General features: G+C 44.4%; 1 non-coding gene across 1 annotated transcript; it reads left to right on the top strand.

Moving 5' to 3' along the window:
- The first annotated feature begins 4384 nt into the window (after positions 1 to 4384).
- Positions 4385 to 4491, top strand: LOC126013038 (U6 spliceosomal RNA). The gene has a single exon (XR_007497374.1). It is a non-coding gene; the product is annotated as a U6 spliceosomal RNA (small nuclear RNA).
- The last annotated feature ends 526 nt before the right edge of the window (positions 4492 to 5017 follow it).

The following is a 5017-nucleotide window of genomic DNA, read 5'->3' as shown; positions in this document are numbered from 1 at the left end:
TAGCCCCTCACCTTTGCCTTCATTTGTGCCACCCCCTTGTCTCTCCCATGTCCTCCTCTCCGGGTGCTTCAAAAAAACAAAAACAAAAACAAAAACAAAACAGAAAAAATAATCTGGACCTGAGGCTGGCTGGAGTGGTGGCACAGGGCTTTGCACATGCTAGCCTAAGACGGACGGTGGTTCGATACCCCCGCGTTCCATATGGTTTTCCAAGCCAGTAGTGACTTCTGAGCACACAGCCAGGCATAACCCCTGAGCGTCACCGGGTGTGGCCCCCCCCCAAAAAAAATCTAAGTTCAAAACTTAGAGCATTTGGGACGTAGACCCTAGTCCTGGCTCTGTCATTAGCCAGCAGTGAGAAAAACATTTTTTATTTTTGGCTATACCAGGAGTGTTAAGGACTTACTCCTGGCTTTGTGCTCAAGGATCACTCCTGGAGGGGTGAAGAGGAAGGCACTGTGTTGGCCATGCTCAGGGCTTACTCCTGCCTCTGCACTCAACCATTAATCCTAGTGGTACTTGGGGATCATATGGGATGCCAGTGATTGAACTCGGGTTGGCAGCATGCAAGGTAAGCACTCTACCTGTCGTACTATCACTCTGATCCGAGTTTATTTTTAAAGGCCTTATAAGCTTCTCCAACAAATGGCTGCTGAAAATTATGGAGAGTAATAGTGGATAAAGTCTGAGGATTTTCTTTAATAACCTTTCAAAATTCTAACTTTCATGCATATATCTAAAACACTAAACCAGAAGTCAAAAGATGGAGATCTAAAGCCTGTAAACTTGCTGATGCCCTTTTAGCGAGCTCTGGTTTCCTCAAGGAATAGCTCAAGGTTATCTTCCAATTTCAATTTTTAGTTAAGCTATGTATTTTTCAGCTAGCAATAACTTTTTTTTTCTTTCTTTCTAAGCCCTACCTGGCAGCGCTGAGGGGCTTATTCCTGGCTCTGCACTCAGGAACTACTCCTGTCTGGCTTGAGGATGCCAGCAATAAAACTCAGGTCAGCTGATGCAAGGCAAATACCCTACTCATTGTACTATTTCTCTGTTCATTCTACACATACATTTGGACCCTGTACCTTGATTCAGTATCTCTTGATTCAGAATCTAAATCCAGACTTTTTTTTTTTTTTTTTTTTTGGTTTTTGGGCCACACCCGGTAACGCTCAGGGGTTACTCCTGGCTATGCGCTCAGAAGTTGCTTCTGGCTTGGGGGACCATATGGGACACCGGGGGATCGAACCGCGGTCCGTCCAAGGCTAGCGCAGTAAATCCAGACTTTTATACTTCCAAAATGATTATGATGTGCATCTAGATCTGAGAATCACTATAATATATCTGTTAAAACAGGGGGAAGGAAGTTCTACTTGCTGTTTTTGTTCCCTAAATTTGTTAATTTTATGTGGTGGATGGATGTGTGGATAGAAAACTAGCCCATCTCTACAGAGGCAGAAAAGCAAGTCAAGGATGTAATCAGGTCATAATAAAATAAGTATTTGTGAGCCTGGTACATGGCTCAATGATAAAATACCTGCCTTGCCTGTGTTAAGAGCCTCCGTCTGATCCTCTCTTCATCACAACAAAATGAAACTAACAAAACAAAGTGTAGGGCTGAGGAGGTAGGCCAGAGGGTTGGCATGAATGTTTTGCAATGTGGAGGCCTGGAGTCCAGAATCCAGCACTACATACCCCAATCCCCCAAACCTCTAGGTGGTAGCCCTGGAGGCTCACAGCACTGCACTCTTATAGCCAAGTTCTCCCAAGAGTGACTGCTGGTCCTTGTGAACATCACTGAGGACCACTCCCAAAAAAAACCAAAATATTATATGATTCAACTTCTTAGGCCATTCACTGAAATCAAGTTGGGGGTTATTTTAGCCCACCGAGAGTAAAGATCAGCTCCCTTTGTGTGAAGTAGGAATGAACAGGAGTTATGAGCATTGACTTTGGGACCTAACCATTTGAATTCTATTTCTCGTTCCAGTCCTTCTATGATGAGTGAATGTAGCTGCACTAGCAAATCTTTCTAAACCTCTTTTCTGCTCTGCTGTGGGAGGATCACATGCACTACCTTTCAGGAATGCTGTCAGGATTAAATGATACAACATGTGAAACATTTAGCACAGTATCTGGCATGGAACAAGTTCTCATTAAGTAGTAGCACACTAAGGCAAAAACAAAATATGGCACTTTTATTATTAATAGCAACAAAGATTTGTCAAGAGCTTTGTAAATTACAACATACACTTACATCTACTATTGACACCCTGTCCCCTATCCCAAAAATCCTCAAATGGGCAAATCAGTGACCTCATTTTGCAGAAAAAGAAAAGGTCAGAAGGGTCCACTGGCTCCAGATCAAATGGCAAAAAAGTGTCAGAGTCTGAATTCCGCCCTGGATGTAACTGCATGAAGAGTGATTATATATGCACACTTGGCAGCCAAGCATCTAGGGACCATCTGGCTTCGCAAGCCGAGGAGGACTGTATTTCTGAGCAGCTTCTTTTTTTAGATGAAAGCGACATGGGAAAAATAAGCTGGCAAACTGCTTTCCCTCACTTTCAATATTGGTGTGATTTGTGCTCAGTTTTGCTTCATTTTAGCTTGCAAATCCTACATGTCCATGATTCTTGGTTTGTTCTGTCCTTGACTATTAAGTTGCTGGCTCTACCCGAAGACCCCACAGCTGGGATCTGGGAAAACCAAAGGAAAGGAAACAGGGCAGCTGGAGACATCAGAGAGCTGGGCAAACACCAGCTGTTCTTGAGCACAGCCGGGGAAATAAGAAGCCTGCTAAAGGGCCCACAGGGGGTCAGGGGTGAAGGGGAGAGAAGATAGAGATCGCTGTTCCCCGTGTCAGTCATTAGGAGGATACCTTTCCCATCCAACAGATGGATCTTGCCCTGGGATAATATAAAGTTCAATACTAAATATGACACAGGATGCATTTCTCTTTTGGAGCAGGAAGCCAGAGATCAAGTGTTAGTTGAATTTAATCAAGAAGGTTTTCATAGAAGGTTCAAGGAGTGAAAGGAGGACCTGCAGGATTAGCAGTATTTGCGTGGAGAGGAAGGGCCTTTAAACAAGAAAATACCTCGCTATGATGAGACAGAATGCAAGAGTCCTAATGAGTTCAGTGTGGTCTCTCCTGTCCTCTCACACTGTAGGCCCAGGGATTAAGGGGGGGGGTGCCCTAGAAGAAAAAGCTCCCTGCCAGAACACCTCATAAAATTAGCAGTGGCCATTCTGTCATGGTGAAAATGAGGAAGATTACCATTAATCTTGAGGAAGCCAAGAGGACAGCTGTGTTAGTATACCCACTAGAAAGGGGATCAGGGACTGCAAGAATTCTATCAGCTTTAGCCTTGTCAGAAGGATAAATAATCTTTCTGTTCTAACTTACCTTTCTTTCTAATTGATTATGCATATTCTGTGCATAGAAACTTCAGTTAGATTACACCTTGTTTTACCCAAAACAAAGATCACCCTGATTTCTTTGTATCTGTTTGTTTACAATGTAGTTTCACCCCAAACAAAGATCATCCCTGGTTCCTTTGTATCTGTTTACAACTTGGTTTTACCCCAAAACAGAGATTGTTTTACATGTAAACCTGGGCAAGACAGGCTCAGGATAGCTGAGCTATCTGCCCTTACTCCCCCACTTGAGGGTGGTCTCAAACAACAGTTCTGGCAAGCAGTTCGCTCTCACTGTCTGTATGAGGTAGAAAATTGCCAGACTACACGTTTCACCCTCAGCCTGGTTTTTTGTTTTTTTTTTTTTTTTTGTCTTTGGCCACACCCAGAGTGGAGCTCAGGGGATACTCCTGGCTGTTATCTGTGCTCAGAAATCGCCCCTGGCAAGCTCAGAGGAGCATAGGGGATGCTGGGAACTGAACCCGGTCTTTCCTGGGTCTGCCGTGTGTAAGGCAAGCACCCTACCGCTGTGCTACCTCTCTGGCCCCATGCCTAATTATTTTTGTTTTGGTTTTTGGGCCACACCCAGCAGTGCTCAGGGGCCACTCCTGGCTCTATGCTCAGAAATCGCTCGTGGCAGACTTGGGGGACCATATGAGATGCCGGGGATAGAACCCAGGTCCGTCCTACTGCAGTGCTATCTCTCTGGCCCTCAGCCTGTTTTGGATTATTCCGAGCAGTGACTGCTTTCAGACCCACTCACCTGGGGCTGGAAATGCGGTGCATGGGGGTAATTTTACACTTCACAACACACCATAAAAAGGCCTTTGTGGATACGAGAAGAAGGAAATAAGAAAATGCAAAAGAGAGCTAGTAAGGCAGATAGGGTGCTTGCCTTGCACACTTCCTGCCATGGTTTGACCCCTGGCACTCCATATTGTCCTCAGACATCAAAAGTAGTGATCTTGTGCTCGCTTCGGCAGCACATATACTAAAATTGGAACGATACAGAGAAGATTAGCATGGGCCCTGCGCAAGGATGACACGCAAATTCGTGAAGTGTTCCATAGTAAAAAAAAAAAAAAAAAAAGTGATCTTAAGCACAGACCAAGCAGTAAGCACTGCTGCATGTGTAGGAATAAATTCTGAGTACTATTAGGTGTAACCCTAATACCCTCTATGCAAGTGCATGCACACACACACACACACACTAAAAGAAATGCAAAAGAAACCCAAGGTGTCTTTGCTTTTGAAAAGAATCACCAAAAGAATCACCGGAATGCAATTTATTAGCACATGCCAGTCAATATGCAGGATTGCCTGGTTTACTGAAAAGTTATTTATCTGGTGACTTCTCTGGAAGTTACGCAAAAATCAAAGGGCTGAAGGTAGTTCTTCTGAGCAGTCAAAGGTAGTCCTAGTACAACAGAGTGCATTTTGGTTAAGATAAACGAGTTTCTAAAGGGGCTAGAGTATTATTTGTCGGGTAGGGCACTTACCGTGCAAGCGGCAAACCCATGTTCAATCACTGGCACCCCACATGGTCCCCCATATCTGCAGGGAGTAATCCCTGAGTACAGAGCCCCGTGTACCAAAAGAA

The sequence above is a fragment of the Suncus etruscus genome, chromosome 6 (genome assembly GCF_024139225.1).
Source record: "Suncus etruscus isolate mSunEtr1 chromosome 6, mSunEtr1.pri.cur, whole genome shotgun sequence".
NCBI classification, from domain to species: Eukaryota; Metazoa; Chordata; class Mammalia; order Eulipotyphla; family Soricidae; genus Suncus; species Suncus etruscus.
The sequence above is the reverse complement of the archived record's forward strand: the minus strand, read 5'-3'. Positions and strand labels throughout refer to the sequence as shown.